The sequence below is a fragment of the Pomacea canaliculata genome, linkage group LG9 (genome assembly GCF_003073045.1).
Source record: "Pomacea canaliculata isolate SZHN2017 linkage group LG9, ASM307304v1, whole genome shotgun sequence".
Lineage (NCBI taxonomy): Eukaryota > Metazoa > Mollusca > Gastropoda > Architaenioglossa > Ampullariidae > Pomacea > Pomacea canaliculata.
The window spans coordinates 15,785,678-15,810,213 of record NC_037598.1 but is presented as its reverse complement, the minus strand read 5'-3'; the positions used below and the strand labels follow the sequence as shown (position 1 = coordinate 15,810,213).

Here is a 24,536-nt window from a genome sequence, read left to right as displayed (position 1 = left end):
GAATGAATGGGATCTCTTAGGAAAATGAATGAATGAGGTCTCGAGAGAAAACGAGTGAATAGCACTTCTTGAGAGAGCGAATGCAAACTGCAAAGGATCTCTTGAGCGAAGGAATGATGGGATCCCTTGAGAGAAGTAATGAATGAGATATGAGAACATTTTGAAATGATATCTGAATGGGATCTCTTAAGTGAATGAACGCATGGGATCTCTTGTGAGAATGAATAGGATCTCCTGAGAGAATTAATGAATGAGATCTGAGAAAATGAGTGAATGGATATCTTTTGAGATAATTCATGGAATTTGTAAAAAAAGTGAATGAATATGATCTCTTGATAGAATAAATGCAAAGAATCTCTCGAGCAAATGAACGAACGAATGGGATCTCTTGAAAGGATGAATTTTTGGGATCCTTTCTCTAGCTCAGGCAACATCCACTAAAAATAAGAAATCAAAGCAGACAGTATTGTAATTATTTGCACTTCACATCTGAAATTGAAATGAACAGAACATGATGAAACCCATACATTCAGAGTTCGACTACTTCCATTGTAACATTAGAAACTAAGAATTCTAACTCAGGTCGGTCACTTACTTTTTCTACATTACACACGAAACAGTATTCTTCCTGTTGTGACACTTGTAATGTTTCTGTGGAATCTTATCTGTATTTAGTCGGCTTCTCTTAAGCGTTTAATGGTGTTTTGTTTTGACAAACTTTGACAATTTCTTCTTCATCAGTTTCCGTTGAAATGGTAGAAGCTAGTTGACACCATTCCCTGGTCATTTGATAAGGGAATCCTTTGCTTTCGTCCATTTTATTTACTTCACTCAGATTCTGGTAACACATTTTAACCCCTCGTGGATCGTTTTGAAAGCAAATTACCGGTAACAGGCCTTTGTTCTGAACATATAGAATGCGATGAGAAATACCCTAGTCAGATTCAGACAAGGTGTTGCCAATCTAAAGTGTCATAAATTAAGGTAAAAATCTTGCAGAAACGGAATTAATTTTTATTGTGTTGTCCACAACATACTAGATTACTGGAAAAACTCATCCCTCTCAAATTTTGGTGCACCCCATCCCTTTGCCATTTTTTAATACTCATGTCAGATGCCCACCCTAGTGTTGCAAGTTGTCTAGCATTTATTTATACAGGGCAATGAATTTGAGAAAGTCCATCAGCTGATTGAAAAATTCTGTTTTATAGCAACATTAATATGTTTTACTAGTCCTATTTCATTGTCAGACCTGAGACGCTGAGTATGTAGTAAGGATGTTACTTTATGTCTATCATATATCTCAGCCTGTGGAAACAAGTGTCTTCAGATGCCAACTAAGACCATGGCCATCGTGGAGTCGAGGTCCCCCGAGGGGCTAAGAACGGACCTGTATATATGCTTCTGACATTTATACTTGCATGTACTGATGTGTACTAGATATACACCCAAAGACACCAAAAGCTGTATATTTATCAGAGTTTAAATGAATCAGGGCATCAACTAGATTACATGGGTCCATTTATTATGTGTATTTCAAACTGGAATGCCAACTGTGCTATAGTTAACACATCTGTGTAAAAATATCTTTATGTTCACCCTCTTCAGTCACGGGCCACGGCCTACACTGAATAAAGTCAAAGTCTGTGTGCGTGTGTGAGAGAAAGAGAGAGATCACGTGACTGTATGCGGCCTCCCCACTTCTATTCTTTGAGAACCAAAGCAGCCACCCCAAGAGAGAAAAAGGTCCTCCTCCCCCCATCCACGTGACACCCCCCAGTCTGCTCTACATCTCCATGTGCATCCAAGCGTTCCCCCACCTTCTCTCTCCCCCCTCCAATCCGTTATTGTGGCAGTTCCAGCCCGCACGTCACAAAAACCACAAACAAAAGCATGTCGCTCCGTCCGGGCGTTGACCTCCGATGTCTGTGACCCAGGGCACCGGGGCACACGCCATGGAGATTTCCGCAACAACTGCCCTCTCCACCCACTGATCGCCCTCTGGTGGGCAGCACTGGGTAGTGGATGTTGTTATCGCCATGGTTGTGATGGATGACGGTTGTCTCGTTCGGCACTGTGTCATTGTGTCACGAACTACTTAGCTACCACACACACTGTGTCATTGTGTCACGCACTAGTTAGCTAGTACGCATGCGCGCCCTTCTGCCATTCCCTCCTCTCGCAACCTTGTCCCTCCCTCCTCCACCTTGCAGCGACTGTGGAAACAATGAACATGTGTTCTGACCGCATTCCTTCTCCCACCGCATCGCCCCTCACCTTCAGTCAACCCAACCCTCCTCCCCAACTCCAGTCTTCGTTTCATCAATCCTACCCCATCTCTTTCTCTCTTCCTTCATGCCAACATTGTGACGAAAACTCAGCAATACTCCTTGTAGGATGTGTTATATTTATTCATTATTATAGTGTTGTAGTCGTGATGCATTCTGTTTCCGTTATATATGGTACCATTCGGCTTCCTGATGGCGCAACGGTTAGCGCCTGTCACCAAGACAGTGAAGGTTGGCTGTCCTCGGTTCAACTCTCGTCGATGTCGGGCACGCTTGTTTTTTGTTTTTTCTCTGAATGCGGTTTCTGTTTACAAGGAGCTGCATGCCCTGCCATGACATAGCCTTGTAGTTGATTGCTCGGCGAAAAACACTAATTATTACCCTCCCCCACACACTCACCGTAGTACGATTCCTCTCTCTTACTTCTTGTCCGGGTTTATTTATTTTATTTAGTCCGTCGACTTTTCTTTCTTTTGCTTATATATAATTTATATAACATAATGCATGTTAAAAATACATTTTTCTTCATCGTCAACGCTATCGTTAGATGTGTTTGCATACTAAATATATTAATGTCAACATTTCGGGTTTCAGTTAAATCCTACCGTTAGGAGAGAAATCTGGGTCCAATCTGACTATATAAGATAAATATAAAGAATTAATTTTAAAAAAAGAAAATGTCAACTCCTATTTTTCTATAAGTTTATATAAGACACAAAAAACTACAGTTTAACATGGAACCTATTTATTTAATAAAGTAATGAATTTTTTTATTTTTATAATTGTTTGATGAAGATGGAGAGAATTACCCTGATCTGTATAAATTATTGAGGTTAAGCTTACGAAGCCTGTTAAAAGACTTACACCGACAGCAGCTTGCACCCAGCACCCGGCGTCTCGCTTTGTCTGCGAGTAAAGGTCAGGGCCTGGGGTGAAAGGTTAGAGCAGTGCGGGTCACTGACTTGTTCTACATACTTTTTAAATTTTATTTAGGTGGGTAGAGGAGGAGGGGTTATTGCCAGGGGAGTGGGGCCATCTGGGGTTACACATTCAGGGTTAGGGTTAGGAGGTGATTCACTCCTCCAGAAAGGAGTCACGAGTGTATTACAATGAACGATCGTAGAGAAACTTTATAAGTGATTAGAGATATTATTGGAGGAGTCATTTAAAAGTACACAGTCGATCAGGATTAGTACCCTAAAAGAAAGAAGAAAAAGAACAGACTAACAATGTAATTTAAAATAATAAATACACATTGTCTAATTTATTTATTACAAATTGTAGCCTCTTAGAAACTAGAGATAACCATATAACTCTAATCCCAGACGTAGAGAAAATGAAAGATGTAGCCCGCTATAAGAACTAGAAATCATTTTCAACCAACAACAACAAGTAGCTGGAGCAGCATATCACAAAATATTCAATGACATCAGTTTCAGAGTTTAAAAAATTTTACAACATCCGATAGTATGTGTGCTTACTGTTACACTGGTAACCACAGAAACCAAATCTTACACTCTAGACTACATCCTGAAATAAGTATTTTAATTAGGGTTACTAGGCCAAATACTCCAAGATAACAACAATAACAACCACAACAAAACTGTACATATGAAAATTATAAAAAAACAAATTACTAATACAGCTTTATATAGAGAATAAATGAAATATTCAACTTATACAAAAAATATGAATACCGCACTTTTGTATGAAGACGCAGCATCCATCTCCACCCTCAACCCCACCCCACCCGTAGTGTACTTGACTAATGGACATGATGTTGAACTAAGACCTAGACTGTCTCGTGGACATGATGTTGAACTAAGAGTTTGACTGTCTGATGGACATGATGTTGAACTAAGACCTCGACTGTCTCAACAGTCACAATGTTTTTAAGGACGTCAGGGTGGACATGATGCACACGTGACCGCTGTATACAAGGTTCGACTCTCCAAGGCGTAGAACGTGTCGACCCTGAAGGACGAGAACCAGAAAAACAAATTTCGATGATTCACTTGATTGATGTATTTTCTGCTATTACAAGACGCAAGCTGACGCTAATGGGCCTAAAAATTTCCGAAGATTTGCAATGCTGTCTGTGTAAATTATCGGCTTCAAACAATTTATTTATAAAGAGAGATAATTCTAATAAAACCCCGCGTTTAACACTGTCTTCAATGGGCTATACTTCAAACAGGTCGGAATCATCTGCAAGTTTGTCAAAAGATGTCAGGCGCCGATTCTCCTCAACTTTCATTGCCAATGAAAAATCGTGCGGTGAGCCTGAGCGACTACTCACTCATTTGTTGTTGCCCTTAAAGGTCAGTGGAGGATACAAACGACAGTGGAGGATATAAACAAGCTTTTGAGTAAAATGAGCTTCAAGCCATTCACCTACTTCTTGTTTCTTTATTGTTGTTGGCGGTGGTGGTGATGGTGGTGGTGGTGTGTTTTTTTTTCTCTCGGTTTCTTTTTTCTTTCGTTCGTTCTTTGTAAACTTTTCTTGTCTTTGTCCTTGGGGCATCACTTTACCTTGCTATCGGTGCAAAGCCATTTGTCAAAGAGAATATTTAGAACAAAGTGGCCAACATAATCACGAGCAAATATAATCTCTGGGCCACAGGGGGAGACAAATGGCCGCCTGACAGTTTTCCCTCCTCGTGTTTTGTTCGCGCTTTTTCTATCTTCGCTCTCCGAAGATCTCCATACATTTATTAACCTCTTAAAAGTAAATTTGTTCTCTTTAATCTTTTCGTAAAGTAAAAAACAAAACAAACAAAGACATTACACCATGCGTTAGAGATTAACAGAAATAATGTTTTTCCTCCTTCCTTTGTACCTGGCGCAAGGGAGAAAGAAAATGAAGAGGAAAGTGACAGAGTAACATATGACTGGACCTTACCTGCGTTTTTTTTTTTAAATTTTGTGTACACAGATGAATCATTAGTTGGGTTTCAATTATCAGCCATGGCAGCCATGATGCCTGTTGTTTATTAAAAAAAAAAAAAAAAAAAAAAAAAAACTCAGTTTGCAAGTCGTGGAAAATTTTTACACACGTGAAAAAATCCGTTGAGAATATGAGTCGGATGCTGGGATGCTTAATGAGAAGTAAGAGCTGATATGTTACATCGTCTCTCGGATCCCTCCCGAGTCCCTCCTTATTCTATTCCCATGAGTTCGTTGACTTAATGTCGGTTCTGGAGGCAAGGAGCGGACACACGAACAACTACATCCTTTGGTGTCCAGCAGAATTTCCTCCCTGGCAGGAAACCCTCTCGGGGTCCACTCGTAAACCAAGAGAAGCCGCCGGTTGTGGCCATGTTGCTTCGGACGTAAATATTGATCCCGTTATTCGTCCATGAGTGATACCGGAGCTACAGACATCTGCCCTCTCTGACCTTTGGTTCCACTTACAAAGACAAATGAAAATTGTTTCATCAGCAATCATTCTGGGGGTTGTTTGAAGTGCTAACCTCAATTATTACATAACTCGTTGATGTTGGGAGCCATTCAGTGGTCAGCTGACAGTCCTTGACTTACCTCTAAACATAAACAAGTTGATCAAGTTGAGTAGCTCGGCAAAAACTAATAGTTTCGTCGGTTAGTGTCTCCACCCGAGATCAGGGCAAGTCATCGATCCACAAACAGTTTTAATGACGTGAAATGACGGTTGTGTCTGCACGAGTTCGGAGGAAATCTTCAGGGTGCAGCAGCAGCAGCAGCAGCAGACAACTCTGGACAAATGTGTTTGTTTCTCCCCTCTCCTCCCCTCCTCTTCCACCTTGGTGTTAAATATTTACTGTACGCGGGATTTATCCCGATTAGTCTCGCGAGTCTCATTATCCACGACTGAAGCCCTATACGCTGGCCACGGAGCTGTTTGCCCACTGTCAGGGTTTTTGTGAACTTCAGGCTCGTGCTGAGGTCACTGGTCTCGCTGGACTGGTTTCTGCCCGTCGGGGGGAACAAACAATTCAATCAGGACATCGAACTACAGATTACACAATGTCATCATAACCGACTTTACTCTCGAGACTGTTGAAGGAAAGAAAAAAAAAAAGTCATTTGCTGCCCACTCATCCCTGACTCATCAGGTTACGGACCGAGTATCTGGCGACCTAAAGATCAAGTCAGGGATTCTGGTGACCTCAGATGAGATGGCCTTAATAATGCTACCCCGGGTACCAGCAACAAAACACCTAAGCTGTGGTAAGTCCATGGTATACCCGACTACCACCCCAAGACTAGGGGTCACGTGAACACAGATCTCGTCTAGTCACAGTCTGCGGTCTCTCTTCCTTTGCCGGTCTCGTCGAGTACATTGTCTTTTTACTTTGTGGTAGTGTACAGCGATTACAGGTGAGTCGCCAATCACAGGTAAGGTTTCAGCTAAGCTACCTGCAAGCTGAGTGCAAGATTTTACAGGGGTAGATTTGCACACCTGCCTGGTCCCTACAATGACGTCAAATAGTCTGTAGTATGACGTCAAACGGTCTCATTACATCAGAAGATGACACGTGCTATGACGTCAAATGGTCTGTAATATGACGTCAAACGGTCTCATTACATCAGAAGATACGCGCTATGACGTCAAATGGTCCGTAGTACAACGTCAAACGGTCTCATTGCATCAAAAGATGCGTCAAACGGTCTTCTCGTGTCGTCTCGCTATTGGTCAGCCTTTATCTTGAAGCAGCGACTCTTTCTTTCCCAGCGATGGCGGCCATAGCTGCGTGAACGGACGGTGAGCAACAAGAGGATGCAGTTGAGGCCGGCGGCAACGTGTTGACCGTGACATCAGCAACGTGAGATGGGGCCAGAGGGAAGCCTGCAGACTGTCGTCAACAACCTTCAACTGCCATCGATCGCCCAACGCGACGCCAGCAACAGCTTCCGGTGCTGACGGTGGAGGACCGGACTGTGGATGAGGGACGACAGTACAGACAGGCTGGTACAGTAGTCTTAGTTTTACAATAGTCGGGTGCTGCGACTGTAAAGTGCTTGTAAAGTGAGGGTGGTGGGTTAGGGTTCAGATCTCACTCCAGCACACGTCGTTTCTCTCGTTTGTTTACATGGCTTACTCGACTAGCTCACCATCATATGGCTTCATTTTCTGACTTGGAGTAAAACAACATGTCTTAGAAAGGTTATCAAAATAGCAATGAGATAATGGAGAACCGGTGTTCACTCATGTCAAGTTTTTTATCTCTCCCCCATCAAGTACGGCCTGATATTCCCCTAAACAGGCGGTTATCGTGGGCTTACAGATCATCTACATTTGAAAAAGAACTTGCACTATATTGGTAATATTGTGGTCGGAGATATTCATGACTGAATAATTATGTGTAAAATACTGGAGCAAGGTTACTTCTGTCCAAATGTAATCACCATTCTTGGCTCAAGCAATCTACCCATAATGGCCTAATAATGGACATGTCACCTGGCCTAGTATTAGAATGATATTGAATTATTGCACGACTCAGTATTGGTGCTGTGTAAGCGTTTGTGTTCATCATAAACAACAATACCTCGATGTATTAGCCTAATATTAGAATACGAACTTTGAAGCTGTAGCGGCCTTGGCTTTCTTGTCTTCCTGATTTGTTTGGCTCTCTTCCACTTTCTTACACACTCAATCTCTCTTTTTTTTCTCTCTCTCTCTCTCTGTGAGGTAAATAGAGACAGGGAACGACAAGACAAATTGCTATTTCTTTGGCCACTGGCCATTTCGAAGCGGATGCAGACTTGGATAATTCCGTACATCATTTTCGATTACCCTGCTGCAGTATCAGAGAGAGAGAGACAGCCATGCTGCGGTCTACCCTAAGTGCAATACTATATTAAGGACATAAAAGATCAGGGTTCAGCTGCACAATACATTTCGAACTTCAGACACTTTTAGGTCTTACTTTAAGACATTGTTATAGACAACGCTTGTATATGGATTTAAAACAGTTTTATAAACTCACTTTTAAAAATTACTCACACAAAATAGTTTCAGACAGTGGTTGTGTAACCGATCTCGGAGCACTCAACTAGTATGCTTACATCACAACAAAATATCGAGAGAGATAGCAGGGTCAGACCGATCCAAAGAAATAAACGAGTGAGAGAGGAGACAACCATGTAGACACATTTATCATCCTCCGCCCACTTCTCCACAATATTGCATTAGAGGCAAAAAAAAAAAAATTAATAAAAAAATTTAAAAAAAAATTGAGTAACAAATTACACTTCAAATTAACATGTTAACAAATTAAATCACTGATTGACATGCCGTCACGCTCTACCCATGGCTCATTTCTGTCCCACTTTCCGTCGTCACGACTCCATACTGTGTTGAGGGCAAATCAATCCCATGATGCCGTACATCCTCCAGTTAACCTCATTTTATTGCTGCGTGCTGCACTCATTGATTAACGACAAGAACATTCACTTATCAATCACCTTAAACTCTCACGACTCTACCTTTCCGCTGAGCATCACTTCTCGTGAAGGTTTTCTCGGTCCTCCTCCTCCTTCTCCTGCTCCTCCTCCTCCTTTCTCTCTAGTTTGCCATTTTCTTGGAACGAGGACTTCCCACACAATATGCTCATTACTTTCACTTGAATATTTTTATGACAATCCAAAAAGACAGTTTCCTCTGTATTAATATCTGAGGAGACTGAATGCCAGAGACCCATTCATTGAAAATTCTCTTCTCTTTATGGGATTAAAGCAGATGAAAGGAAGGAAGAAAACTGGAATCGGAAATCATTTCTCCTCCCGTTATAGTGCAATAATTTCATATTAAATCTGAATATGTCAGTGACACGAAAATATTCGTTTTATTTCCGCATTCAATGCCCTGCGCTATTCAGGGTCAAGGGTGCGGATAGGTGGTCAACACCACAGGAAGAGTCGTGACAACTGTGGTGTCGAGAAACCATGGAAACAATTGAAATCATCAGGTTTGCTGTCGTCAGCAGAGGCCAGGTGCAGAGAAGAGGAAATCAGGCGTCAGACTGTGGCTGTGAAATCAATGTCCTCCTCCTCCTCCACCCCGTCAGAGGCACCCTCGCCATTGCCTTTCTCTCCTCCTGCGTTTGTCGTCTGCTGCAGGCGTCAAGGAAGCCGTCGGGCTGTTGTCAGCAGCGAAGAGGATTTCATCGACGTCCTCGGCTCCCCCCTTATTGACTGAGGACGGTGGAGATTACAAAGCTTCCATGCCATTTTTCAAGGCGCGCGAGGAGGTCTTGCTCTGCGGACTGCCTACAAGATGGCGGCGGACACCATTTGCAGAGACCGCCATGTTGATGGAGTAGCGTCCCCCTTGCCGCTGGCGGCACTCCGTGCGCGTGACGTCAGCAGGTGGCTCTTGCCTGCAGGCACCCGACTGGAGCGTGGTGTGCACGTGCGGTACAGGAGAACAGCACGTGGCGAGGTTACAAGTAAATAAACTTATTGCTTATGCTTGGCTTGACAGGGCCGCCATGTCCACGGACATAAATAGCTCGCGCGTGCACACAGAATAACACACACGCACGTACATACAGTAGCATGTTGACACACAAATACTAGCAAGCAGACAAGCGCGCACACACACACAAGCACATATACACAAAACATGCACGAGTAGTGTACATACATACACCGACAAAAATGTCTGCTTGCAGAGCCAGAGGCATATTGACCTGACAGGGGTCAAGGACAAGCCCACTCTGACAGAGAGCATCTTCTGTCTGCTTGGTGATCCGAGACCTGACTGACAGGACAGAAAGGGTGAAGGATGTGTAAAAGCGTACTTCCTCCCTCTTACAAAGGATATGGAACTCAAGATGTGCAGAATCTGCACGCTTCTCCTCTCCCCCAACCTCCACACACACACAGGTGAGAAAATGTAAGATGTCTGTAGTCTCCAGCGCTATCCCTCTCCTCACACACACACTGACAGAGGATGGGATGTTCAAAGTGTGGGTAGACTCCAGCGCCCTCTCCGTACACGCTCACACACACACAGACTGACTGAGGATGAGAGATTCAAAGTGTGAGTAGTCTCCACGCTCTCACACACAGAATGAAGATGAGAGATTTAAAGTGTGAGTAGTCTCCACGCTCTCTCCGTACACGCTCACACAGATGTGCACACATTGTTTCCACTCTTGTCACACGCTTCATCTCCCAGACAGATGGCTGACGATATATGCGATAATATTATCGACGGCGCAACTCTCAGGCAGACCGCTATTGGAGTGCTGCCCCTTGTGTTTCCTATGCCGCCTACGTCACATCATGTCACAACTCAGTCACGTCACGCACACTCTACAGCACCAGGCTCTCTGTCAATGGTGTTACCTCCAGTCGTGTTACATGTTACACCCCAGTGTGACTACACATGCCGCTCACATTCACACATCACACATTCACTCCTCCTGCACGGCGCTGGCACTGGCATCATGCCTGTGACCATAATTCCAGACTCAGCATGTCGGTGCTGCTAATCCCAGTTCTGCTTTTTTTTGTCTTTTCTTCCTTTTTTTTTTTTTGCATTGTCTGCTCATCAACAGCTACTCCTCCCCTCCCCCTCCCGCTCTTCTCCCCTCCAGACAAAAAAATGTGAGAGCTATGTAATCTTAGGCAGTTATTTCCTCCTCTGTTCCTTTTTTTTTAAACGATGAAAAAAAAAAAAGGAAATTATTAAAAATTACAAAGGGGAGAAATGATTTTGGCGCGGGCTATTATTAGTGAAGCGAAAAGAAGTAACAGCGTTCAGAGTAAAATAATGTCATGCGAAGAATAGTTCTCTGGGTGAGACAAATACACAACAGGAGATATAAGATTATACTTTTGTTTTTATAGTAAGCTTCAAAGGTGATCCTTATGTTGCATGGTTGTTGTTGTTGTTGTTGTTTTGTCTCATTTAGTCGTGTCAAGTAAGTTCTATCGGGGATTTGATCCTTTTTGTCCTCACCTGTGGTTAGACAGGTTTCAACTCTGTGAACAGAAATATTTCCAAGTCGAACCGAGCTTGCCATCCAAAACATCAGCAACCTAAGCAGACATTTGCATCCATGTATGGCTACAAATTATTGCTTTAAGATAAAAGATTTTGACTTGTCAAACTTCTTTCATCGGTGATGGGAGAAGCAAGTTTTATTGTCGTTATTGTCGTCCTTTGTGTTTTATTTATAGCTGAGATTCTTGTTTCACTTTGCTGCATCTTGTGGCCTGTCTGCGTGGCTTCCTGGACATGTCCTGGACTCCATTGATTCACGGACTCCGTGTCTTATTCTCTCGATCTTCCCCTACCGACCTCCGCCTACCATTCTCTCCCTACCCACAAGCCTGCTGCACGCAGACCTTCCAAATGAAACAGCCCACTGCATCACTTTCGATGATAGATATCCTTGATGCCATCCATCACGACGATAACATCGTGAAAACCTCGTCTGGTGCTCCCCTCCTGCCCTAACGAACTACCGTCGACACCCAGACTCTGACTTTGCTGGTCTCGTGAAACCTCGGCCCATCGTCACGTGCTGTTACTCTCGCCCTTCAAGGGGAGGTTAGTCTTGATGCATCTATACGTCACGGCGTCTAGGTCACGTGAGTACGTCAGCCATCTTGTCCACGCACGTCACTAACGGGACCTATGCGGCGGATTAATCTGCAAAGGATGACATCCAGAAAAATGTAGTACAGAGAACAGGGTTGTGAAATATGTGTCACACATGATGAGATCGTCTCAGTCGCTTTGTAATATTTTTGTCACACATGAGATCCTATCCGTCACATTGTAATTTGTCACACATGAGATCCTATCAGTCACATTGTAATTTGTCACACGAGATCCTGTCCGTCACATTGTAATTTGTCACACATGCTGAGATCATGTCGGTCACATTGTAATACTTTTGTCACACGTGAGGCACAGTCCCCTTCACCAACCTTCTTTCATCTTTGTTGCCCGCTCCTATTGCCCTCCCCCTCCCGTAGCACAGCCATCTGCCATTAGTTTTGATGACACATCCCAACCTCACCCTTCTCACCCCAAACTAGGTTATGCTGACTGCGGGCGAGCTTGATGATTCCCTCCACCTCCTTCACTCCTTCACTCCACCCTCCCATCAAGGTTCTGGTTGTTATCAGTGACACGAACTCTACACGTGGATTCAGGCAATGCTCACCGCTGTCCTTTGCGAACTGGTCAACACTTCCAACTTTTCAAATATATTTGTTTTCATCAAAGATTTTGTCTTCACGAGCTGAGGATACATTTTATTTTTTCATTTTCATCTTCTCTTTGATCCGCATCCCAGCCATCGGCAGGTGTCGGCCTTCCAAACCCTGTCTCAGTCTCTGATTGAAGCGATGACTGCGGGACAAATATCTGCGAGTCTTCAGTTCAACTTTTCTGCACCGCAGTTATCGGTCATTGTTCCCACTGTTATCAGCTGGAGGCAGCTATCACTCATCCGCCCATCCACCCACCTATCCCGATTTAGTGCATGCTCAGCGCATTTCAGGTGATGGCGGTGTAAATGCCGGGTATCAGCACGCCGGGGGTCAGCAAGGTGGCGAGAGGTCAGACAGGTGATGTCCTTGTTTTAGGGCTTGTTAGAGAAATATTTGGGGGAGTACGGGGGGACGACACTGAGAGGAGGGGGAGGGCGGTAGAAGAGGGTCAAGGTGGAGGTCGCGACAAGCAATGACCTTAGCGGAGGACGCACGCATGTATGATGGAGTGATTGTAAAACACAATGGTATGAGTGAGTGAGTATGCACACACACGCTCGCGCGCACACGCACACGCACGCACACACATGCACTAGGATGGCGGCGAATGTTTGGTGCAGATGCAGGTCGGTCTGACCGGAGGGACTCTCTGAACGCGCCAGCCAACATAATTTCTGCACGAAGACTCCAGACCTTGACCTTCTGCTGCTCACAGCCGTGACCTGTGTCACGTGACTGCACAAGCATGTTGCAGCTGCTGCATGGCCATCGCAATCAGCGATTTTCAGTTTTAAATGCACCGATAGTTCGGGGGGTGGGGTTTGTCTCGGGTGGGGGTAGAAGGGAGGTGGTAGCATACCCGTTTGAAATCCTGACTTGTCAGATCAGTGTAACAACGGTGGAGGTGAGGGGTCGCTACAGTTGTCTGCCTCGTACACACATGTGACGTCACGTCATCAGGACTGTTGCTAACAACATATGTTGAGTGATGACAACAAGACAACAAAGCGAGGAGGATAATAGGGGAGGGGGTCCGAGACAAATGCTGACGCTCGCGTTGTGAGTCTTTACCAGGGGTGGAGGGGTTGAGTGGGATTTGTTGAGCAATCACTATACATGGAAATAGGGGAAGCGGTTCGAGAACCGGGATCCGAGCCCGGAGGCGCGTCGGTTCGATACCCGTGTTAAGCAGCGAATTTCCTCCAATCATGCAGCTGTCGGAAGTGGGTACCTGACTCCGAAGAGCAAGGGCAGGGAACGTTTCTTCCTCCAACTGGATTTTTGTAACATCACTTGCGGATCATCACAGAGCCAATCGTTGCAGATGGCTTCTTACCAGCATCCCCAGACGTCCTCCAGTCCGGGGGCAGCGAGTAGCTGTTCACTGTCAGTTGTCTGCAAGATGCACGCGCAGATCTCACGGCAGGAGACGTCACACCAAGGTTTGTACAAGCAGGTGTCGTTAGTTACGTTACAGCCTGGGCAGCCATGTTAGTGCACCGTTACATCGCCCAGTTACTCTTTTTTTTTTTTTAATCAAACATGATTGCAGACAGTGTTAATGTAAAGCTTTGTGTGTTTTACATTTATATATATAATTATTTATACTTTTTTCATTTGCTCGACAGAAACTCGTTTGATAACGGCTTCGTGCGGTGCTGCTAGTAGGTGTGACGTTTACAGCGACACGCTCTCACGTCGGCCAGCTGTTACGTAACCGTAGGAGGCAGGCGGCCCCGGAGTTTTATCTGAATATCTGGGGATCGAGGGTCTGCCTGAGGTCGTGATCCTCAGATTGTCATCATCATCATGACAGAGAGCCTGCTTTCTCATCAAAACCTACCCTACATCACTCAGCAAGGGCTACACCCGCTCAAAGCCGAGCATCCAGGCAAATGCATTAATTAAATAATAATAATAATAATAATAATAATAATAATAATAATAATAATAATAATAATAATAATAATACAGTGAGCTCGTACAGCACAGCTACCTAGCCAAAGCCAGGCTCCCTGATCTCAACAAAAACAAAAATACAAAAGAAAATCCTGGCGACCCCAGCAAAGGTCATCACTAGTCCATTGTAGTGATACTAGGGAAGGCGTGACGACATCAGGTAGAGGAGAAGACGGGAAAGGTGTAAAATCGTAAATTAAAAATCCTCGCTGCTCGGGTGGAGCACAACTGTAGAGATAGTGATCCGTTACAGTTCAGTGAAACTGTGGTAAATGGAAAGTTTCGCCTGTGGCAAACAGAGGTCAGTCGATTCTCAGGCCACGTGTACATAAAAAATAAAGAGAACGTTGGGATGTGTGTCGTCACAAGACAGAGAGAACTGTAATAAAAGATGAAAGGTCAATAGTAGTGACGATTTAAACCGTACGGCTGCAGGCGGCAGAGACCGGTAGACTGGATGATAAGGCCTAGCCCCGGAGGTCTAACCCCGGGCAGTCCCACAGGAAGGGGGGGCTAGTGAGGTGACAGGGTAGTGAGGCAGGACGGTAATGAAGTAGTGAGGCAGGCGGTAATGAAGCAGTGAGGCAGGACGGTAATGAAGTAGTGAGGCAGGACGGTAATGAAGCAGTGAGGCAGGACGGTAATGAAGTAGTGAGGCAGGCCGGTAATGAAATAGTGAGGCAGGACGGTAATGAAATAGTGAGGCAGTGAGGCAGGACGGTAATGAAGCAGTGAGGCAGGACGGTAATGAAGTAGTGAGGCAGGACGGTAATGAAGTAGTGAGGCAGGACGGTAATGAAGCAGTGAGGCAGGACGGTAATGAAGTAGTGAGGACATGAGGTGAGGTAACTCCAGGTGGTGTGACAGAGAGGCGGTGAGTCGAGGTGAGGTGAAGGAACAGTCGTCCCCAGAAATGTCTTCGTGGCGTTTCTGGAGCGACTTGCACTGACCTCCACTCACCTGGCCTCGTGTTTCATTTCCACCGCCAATCCACGGGACGATTACCTGCTGCTATCAAACTTTCTCGCCCCGACTTCCGCCCCGGCGTCCGCCAATCTGTACAGTAGTTAGTTTATATTTTAAATAACACATTAGCTTACATTCTGTATGTAAATAAAACACGAATATAGGTTAAAAGCAAGTGTAATAAATAGTTTATATTCTGTACGTAGCTACTATAATTATAAGTTTCTATTTTTTATATCAATGAAATACATGTAATTATTAGTGAGTTTGTGTCTACCCACTTCACAGCATGTCAGGATGAGATAATACATTGAGAGAGACTAAAAAGTACGGTGAGACAAACTATACAGTATGGTGAGACAGACTACATAGCAGGGTGAGATAGACCATACACTATGGTGAGAGAGATTGCATAGTAGGGTGAGATAGACCATACAGGATGGTGAGAGAGATTGCATAGCAGGGTGAGATAGACCATACAGTATGGTGAGACAAACTATACAGTATGGTGACAGAGATTACATAAGACCTGAGATAAACAAAACAGCTAAGGGTTTAAGAACAGTGATGTGGTGAAAGACGTGAACGGGTAATCGTCGAGAAGAGGCAGAAAAACTACAGCGTGGATGGAACATTTTGTCAGTTCTGAACAGAGATCCCTCAGCTGCAGACAATCCAGCCAGCAGTTATAGACATCTGACAGAACCACCAGCCTGGAAGAAGTGACAGCACACAAGATGAGCGGCAAAAGCACAGGGCAGATGGGAAAACAGCAGAGATGTTTAAATGTGTGACCAGCTCCCAAGTGACTGAAATACTCAGGCAATTTGGGAATCAGGGCAGCTCCCTGTTGCGTGGAAGACAGGGCTCATCCTTCAAGTACCAAGAAAGGGATTCTTGGAGACTGCAAATAATTGGAGGGCATAACACTTCTTTCCCTCACCACCAGGTCTTCAGCAAGATTGTTTTGTCAAGACTGAGGGCACGTCTTGAGAAGACCTCCGACCCACAGCAAGCAGGATTTCGGTTGCTCCGAACAATCTTCAGACAGATCCCCTCAGCAAACGAATCCGCTGTACATCAATTTCATCGACCTGGAAGGCTTTTGACAGCATCCACCGCGCCTTATGGAAGATCCTGAGGCATTACGAGTCCCTCAAACTTGTTCAGGTGCAACAATTGCAATGCCTTGATTTCATCTAGGAGAGGGCTCAGATGGACCAGGATATGGACATGACACAACACAGCCTGGAAGACTTTACACTTTGCTGAGTGACAGCCTTCTGTCACACCGCCACAGACATGCAGAAAAAACAAGGCCTTCTCAGAAACAGCTGGAAACCTTGGCTTGAAGGTCAGCAAAGAAAACGAAAAGTATGAGAGTGAACGCAGAGTCCAAGACAGCAATCAAACAATGGAGAAGAGATTGAGGAAGTTGACAGTTTCACCTATCTTGGGTCCAAAATGTCAAACACCGGGGATGCGGAGGGGAGTCGAGCCCGACTGGGGAGCCAGCCAGGCCTTCGCCTCACTCACTCAGGCAAAAAAACATCAGCCAGAAGAGCTGAGATCTTCAAGTCAAATGTGATCAGCACCCTTCCTTTACGGATCAGAATCTTGGAAGATGACCAAAACCATCAGTAACAGGCTTGACGTCTTCCAAAACAGATGCCTCAGGCGCTTACTTAACATCTTTTGGCTAAACACAATCACCAACGAAGAACTCCACCGAAGAACTGAAACCGAGTCCATCACCACGCAGGTTCAACGAAGGCGTTGGCGATGGATTGGACATGTGCTCCGCCAGCAAACCTCTCCAGTCGCCCTACGATGGACTCCAGACGGCCGAAGAAAACGAGGCCGCCCAAAGGAAACTTGGAGAAGAACAGTGGAAAGAAGATGAAGGGAAAGGGCTGAAGAATGGGGTCACCTGCGAGGGTTTCAGCCGATCGACATCGGTGGCGGACTCTGGTTGAGGCTTAGCAATCTAAGATAGTGAGAGAGATTACATAGCAGGTGAGATAGATATAAACAGTAGAGAGAGATTACATAGCAGGGTGAGATAGATGATACAGTATGGTGAGAGAGATTACATAGCAGGGTGAGATAGATGATACAGTATGGTGAGAGAGATTACATAGCAGGGTGAGATAGATGATACAGTATGGTGAGAGAGATTACATAGCAGGGTGAGATAGATGATACAGTATGGTGAGAGAGATTATACAGTATGGTGAGAGAGATTACATAGCAGGGTGAGATAGATGATACACTATGGTGAGAGAGATTACATAGCAGGGTGAGATAGATGATACACTATGGTGAGAGAGATTACATAGCAGGGTGAGATAGATGATACACTATGGTGAGAGAGATTACATAGCAGGATGAGATAGATGATACACTATGGTGAGAGAGATTACATAGCAGGATGAGATAGACCATACAGTATGGTGAGACAAACTAACAGTATGGTGAGACACACCAGACGGGGACTAAACTAGTTTGGCAATTAGTCAGCCAGCCATTTCTCGTCTTCAAAAGTACGATTGCATGACTGCTCTGCTCCTTTGAACAGGGTGTCCGCAATGGTTTGAGAAGAGTGTGATGGATGAATACATATACAGAGAAAGAATAAACGTTAGGACAAATAAAGGAGGAGACTGACAGGAGTTTTGTTTTGGACAAGAAGAACTCCAGTTAGCTTGTCATCCAGCTATATCACATTCTAATCTCTGACACCGGGTAGAGATGTTTCGTTCAAGTGTTTGTAAATCTGGGTCACTATCTTCCCAGCATGCCAGTATCTGGGTCAGACGTGACCGAGTTCCTCAGCTAAGTGGTTTTAATAGACGGTCCTCGACTTCCTACACGTTGGTACGTTGGTACTGAAGTATGTCAAGTGAGTCTAAAGAAGCTTCCTTCTAAAATTAGTCCTGACACTGAAGAAGCTTTAGTCTGCGGCCGGAAGAAACAACCGATCAACTTGGTTTCTGATACAAATCCACGAGCCATCACGCTTCTCCGCAAGATCACTGTGACCTTCGACCTTCGACCTGTCGTCCATCGCTGCCGTCTGTGAGATAAACAACGGCGCAAGGCAACGACAGCGATGACCATGGCTGCTGGCTGAGCATCCTTACAGAATGGTGTTGATGTATTGTTGTCCCTGCCGGAGCACAACTGATGTTTCTTGGTGAGATGACAGCGATTCATCACTGGTCTGGGGGATGTTCTTGGCCGTTGCTAACCATGCACTCCAGTCCCTGCATTATTATTTTCAAGAGAGTTTCTCTTGGAATTACACTCCCTCGTTCTTGTAAAAAAAATCTGCTGAAGGAGAGAAAGCATCTCAGAATGAGACATTTTTGATTCACAAGCTGCAGTCTTTGACAACAATGGCGACAGTGGCAGCTGCTGTGCGAACTCTATTTCAGTCAGTTAATGATGCTGTCTGATCTCATTCCAGCAGACGACAGAAGATAAAATATGTAGGACCACCTCAGACAACCCAATCTAGACCGTTTATCATTATTCTTGTTTTTGTACCGAGTTGTACCTCATCACAGCGCGCGATCGGACCAAAGAAAAAAATGTTAGAACTCATGTCATCCGTATTCTAATACACTGTCGTTACATAACATCAAAACATGGCAGTGTAATTACTGTTTTATTTAAGGTGAAGGTAAACAAGAGAGAGAGAGAGAGAAAAGCACGCGATGCCATGTTTAGCAATCACGGTTTTCGATCAAAGCCCATCCGAGCGGAATCTCAAGTTAACCAACATCAAACCGCGACAATAATTTAACAAATGACAGATTAACGACTCCAATAGCTATTTAATACTTTTAAAAAAGAAAACAGTAGCTGGAGAAGGCTTCACAGCTTGGTGACGTCAGCTGGCAATCAGTGGCGACCAGGGACGTTAATACAAGTTCACGGGGTGACCCCAGCTTGAATGAGAGGTCATCGTTGGGGGTCAGCACTCGACGGTCATGCGCAGTGGTCGTGGCGATGCGTCTTTGTGAATGACTCCGCGATCAAAACATCCGGCTGTGTAGTAGCAATCTCCGCCCGATACCCTCCGACCCTTCCCGCTCCACATCCTCCCCACCATCTCTCTCCCAGCAGCGCCTGCGTCACAACGATGGAGGTCAGCGGTTGCTGCTGCAGGGGTTCGTCGTCGTCGTCGTCATCACACCAGCGACATGGCGTCTGTCTGCACTGGTCCTGCACTGGTCCTGCTCCAGGCCTTGGTCTGGATGTCCGTGTGTCAGACCAGGTAACAACGAGCAAGGGCTTCTGTAAACACACGAGTGTATTAAATAATAATAATAAACAATAATAATAGGACTATCGTGGAGCGCAATGTCACATTTCTTACCATCTTCATCAGCATCATCATCATTCAGTAGTAGGAAAGGTAGTGCATATGTACCTGCTTATATATGTGGAGGAAATGTAAGGGGGGAGGATGTGTAAGCAACAATGATGATTGTAGCATCTGTTTTGGTGTGAGTGGGATCGGTATTAGTCGAACAAGTGCGACCCTCATCAAGTCTAATTCCTAGTGTAATGTCACTTGAGAAATAAAAGAATTATTTTCTTAAATATGTTTACAATTCTAAATATTGTGCAACTGCAACTCCCCGCACCCAGACTGGTGGCGGTCTACCCACAATTGTCTACTATTGTTAACACATGAGGTACAACGAGATGATATGTCGGGGGTCATCAGGCCCTGGTGACCTTTCTGACACCAACATCCGGAACCGATCTAAAATTCTTATTGTCTGTTTCTGTCTTTTTGATAAAAGATGTCGACCTCCACTTCCCACCGCTACGTCGATAAATCGAAAACTCAAGCAGCTGCAGCTTTTGCTCCTCCATCAACACGAGAGCTCGCATCATCTGCTCCTCCTCTTCACGTTGAGAATGAAACCGGAAGTGCATTCAACCAGCGGCCGTGTTACCGCGGGAACATTCACCTGACAGCAAGATGGATGTCCGCGTGGTTCGAGATGAAAACAAAAGTCTTGTGAGCCGCAGCGAGGTCGAAGGCCTTGACCTGAGTGACATCATGGGGTTGAGGTGACGTTCTCCTCCTGGCCCCGAGGATCCCACAGCGCTGGACTATTGTTGATGTAAGAACATTGAACACAGAGCAGTCGCTTACCGGCTGACCTCTGAACTTGATACAGTCACTTATTATTCTGTATGATGTCTGTATCAACATTTAAGATTAAGATTCCGTAAGGAACAGAGATTGTTCCAGAGTTTACATGGCATGAAATGATGGATACAGGTGAAGGAGGGACATCGCCTCCTACCTTGTCTGATCTTACCCTAACTCACATTCTCTAACTTTAGTTTCCCAAGTCTGCAAGACGATCTGGGCCGGGGGTCGCGATGCCAGCCGCTGTCTGTCAGCTACATGATGCTAGTGCTAACCTTAACTGTCCTGTTGACGGCTAGCACTCTGTGCACCCGGCCACGAAATTCCAACTTGTAACTGTACCATCTATCAGACTGGACATGAAAAGATCCTCCTGTCAACAATTCTGTTCGCTTTCTTGACTTTCTTTAGCCATCATCACTATCTGTCGATAAGGCTTTGATTATTTGTGACTGACTCACACAATGTCAAAAGTCAAAGTCCGTGTCTCTGTCAATGTCAGACAGCTACCCCAAGATTTGATTTACCTGATAAGTTTATCTGCATAGAACACGACATCGTCTTGGATGTGAACATCAAATAAATGGTATTGTGGAGACTGCCAACTTCATCTTCACAGAACAAGAAAACATAAGTTGAAGTTTTCGAGAATCTCAACAAAACATAAAATGAAGATGAAAAAATATTATTTCTTTTGACAGTGTAGTGAACAGTTGCGGGTAGAGCCGACATAACGTACAGACTGGTGTTATTCATCCATTTATTCCACCTTCGTCTGGTACCAGTTGTTGGGGGTTGGGTGAGCACATGGACTGACGAGCCCCGCCACTCACACCTGTCGTGGGCGATGATGAGCAGGTTCTGGAGATGACGACCAGTCCAGTCTTTGACAGTCGTTAGCGAGGTCTTTCTCTGGCCACCCTGGTGTCCTCTACCTCCATTGTACCTTGAATGACAGACAGTCCGACAGGAGGTCGTGCCGAGTCATCACGGGGGTCAACAGACTAATCAACGCCGCTTGACTATTGTACGAGTGTTGCCCAGCTTGCAGTATCAGAGTCTTCGTCTTGTCCTCAAAAAAAGTGAGGAAAATATATTTATTTACTTTACTTGTGTCACCTAAAAATAAATAAGAAATAATTAAAAAGTAAAAATTTGTTAATTATCCCTAATTTTCAGTTTATGATGCAGAAAACAGGACAGACCATGTCACAGTTGTTGGAGGTCTTTAGAAAATAATGCAGACAGACGAAATTGAGAAAGGTTCTTGAAATATTTCATGTGAATATACAGCTGGCGTGTGTCATTGTATATGGAACATGTCAACAGAAAGTGCAGTTGGGTTTCATGGCTATCTCAATAGGGGCATTCAGAAAAATATTTCGTTATTTTTATAAAGTTGCTTGTGACAGTATTAATTTGAGTATCCAAATCTTATGAGTGCATCTCTCGTGTCAACATGTTTCAGCTCCACAAGATATTATTTACTCAACATTGTGGAGGATATAAAAGAACGACATCACTACTATTTCTCTTCACCAACCTTGCTGCAAACAGTCAGTAAGTTTGGCCTTGAAGTCTGGCACATAGACTCAGCTACAACCTAGTTTCTGGATCAGGTCACACTGAGAACATTAGCTTAATTAAAAGGTCACGTGACCAAATGTTAGCAACAACCTTTGATTGGATGCTATTAAAGTGACTTGCCATTGCTTACCAGTCCCAAGTCTCTTATTTCAATTCCGTCCTTGCCATAAATAACACCCACGTCCCTCCTCCTGATATTTTAACCGACGTTTATAGAGGACACCCGCTCACGACTGATTACACCCTGACTCTGGCGGCCATGTGTACATCATTAGAACATTGTTAATGAGTTATTATACCTTCCTTTGTATTATTATGACATTGTTAGTGAGTTATTATACCGTTCTACCCGTCTTCTCCACAGCACAGCCCTCGACCCACGAATGTTCATTGGTGGACACCAGGACACCTTCCTACCACGTGTTCTGGACGCCGTAGTCAGCATGCCAAGTACAGGTGTGGCGCCTGGAGAGAGATGGCGAGCACGTGTGTGGTGGATGCCTACACAGAAGTAGACTCCCTGAATATAAATCGAATTTTAACCTTAGTTATTTGTTGTTCAAAATTTTTAACTGGGGGAAACGCTATTTTTACACTTCTAATTAGATCAACGAAGAGGAATAGATAGATAGAATTAGATCAACCTTGGGGAAGATCAGCCAAGGCGCATGCGCAAAGGAAAAACGGATGTTATCAGCATCTTGATCACGTGACTGGAGTCAGCCGACCACAAGAAGCTGGTAGCACGAACACGTCACGAAATCCCTGGTGTGGACCAACCACAGCGCCGTCCAGCAAGCAGCACAGTCAGAACGCATGCCGCGAGCGGGTACGGGTGTAGGGAGGGGGAGAAGGAGGAAGTCAGTCTTCTCTTACCTCACCCTTTCTTCAAAAAAAAAAAAGAGAAAACAAAATGAAGACGTGGGAGAGATGAAGATAGGGAAGGAGAGGGTCACGGCTGCCAATCATGTTGCTGGAGGAGGCATGTCAGCTATTAAAGTGATTCATCTTCTAACACCCGTCCTTCCCCGCTAATCCCAGATTTTAAGAAGGAAAAGAAGAAGAAGAAAAAAAAACCCAATCAAACCCACGATGTATACTTAACGGCGCTCCGGAGAGAACCACACAACAACAACCTCCGGCGCGTTCTTGCGAAGATTTATCGGCTTAGACAGGTCAAGCAAACAAGCCCACGAAAGCCATTGTCAGTCCTCAAACAGTATAAGAAGATTTTGTGAGAATAATATTCTAAGCAAAGAAAGAGGGGAAAAAAAGACAGGAAAAAAACAGAATCTTACTCAAAATACGCAAATACAACCACACACACACACTCTCTCTCCCCTCCATCTACACAAATACCAAAACACTCATTTAAAAATTTACAAAAATAAATCAAGATCAGACTAGACATCTACCATCTCCACACCATCTGAGTTCTTGTCTGTCTATCCCTCCATACCATCTGAGTTCTTGTCTGTCTATCCCTCCACACCATCAAAATATTCCCCCTATCGCGATATCAGAAAGATTTACAGAGGACTCGGCTACTTCCAACAAATATTGCGAAGGCGGTGAATCCAAAGAAAGATGTTCATCAACAACCAACAATCTTTTTACATGTTTAATGAGCAGCTTCTTCTGTCGGTGTGTGACAGCCACAACACAAGACGCCAACGGAACATGGCAGCAAATCCAGACAGTCGATGTGTGGATTAAAAACAAGCAAGTAAACAACATCAACAGTCAGAAAAGTCCCTTGAAAACCCGTCTTTACGACATCACGGGAGGAGGTCGGCGAGTAGTTGTTGCGAAATTTAAACTTAGCTCCACCCACCTCCTCCACTCCGAGACTATTTCTAAAGGTTCAGCAGACATTAGAGGATCACCTGGCGACCCCACCTGGCGGTAAGAGCGGTGAGCTCAGGTAGTCACAAGTCCACGGCCTCCGCAGAATGTCTTTTAGTAGTTTGTTTGTTGGCGGCGATCCTTCCTTTCATCCCGCCGTGCACTCGCTCACCCCCTGGATGCTCGTCTGTGTGAGAGAGAGAGATGGTCTTCGATTTTGGTTCATTGTTGTCCCAGCCTCCAATCGCGACAACAAAAAAATAATCAAAAATGGACGATAAAAACCAATTCGAAGTAAAAACCAGGTTAAAGCGCAATGGAAGCTCTCTCTTTCTCTTTTTATCCTCCTTGTCTCCATCGCTACTTCCGGAATGAAAATTCGTTTATCCAGGAGGGAATGGAAAGAAAGAAGAAGCGAGGAACATATAAAATGAAGCACTGATCCCAGTGCCGACAGCCAGTGCACAATAACACTAACATTCTAGAAAAATCCTGATTTG

At 44.6% G+C, this 24,536-nt stretch overlaps 2 long non-coding RNA genes across 5 annotated transcripts; both read left to right on the top strand.

Moving 5' to 3' along the window:
* The first annotated feature begins 6,895 nt into the window (after positions 1-6,895).
* LOC112572503 lies at positions 6,896-14,393 on the top strand. 3 transcript variants are annotated; one of them, XR_003101016.1, is made up of 6 exons: positions 6,897-7,239; positions 9,149-9,718; positions 9,944-10,157; positions 11,460-11,832; positions 13,718-13,945; positions 14,132-14,393. It is a non-coding gene; the product is annotated as an uncharacterized LOC112572503 (long non-coding RNA). The 3 variants fall into 3 exon arrangements; XR_003101015.1 differs by having other exon boundaries at positions 6,896-7,239; positions 9,390-9,718; positions 11,460-13,945; XR_003101014.1 differs by having other exon boundaries at positions 6,896-7,239; positions 11,460-13,945.
* Positions 14,394-17,471: 3,078 nt separating this feature from the next.
* LOC112572502 lies at positions 17,472-24,295 on the top strand. Of its 2 annotated transcripts, none has more exons than XR_003101013.1 (5): positions 17,472-19,710; positions 20,246-20,572; positions 21,306-21,686; positions 22,073-22,164; positions 22,556-24,295. It is a non-coding gene; the product is annotated as an uncharacterized LOC112572502 (long non-coding RNA). The 2 variants fall into 2 exon arrangements; XR_003101012.1 differs by having other exon boundaries at positions 21,390-21,686; positions 22,556-24,294.
* Positions 24,296-24,536: the final 241 nt, after the last annotated feature.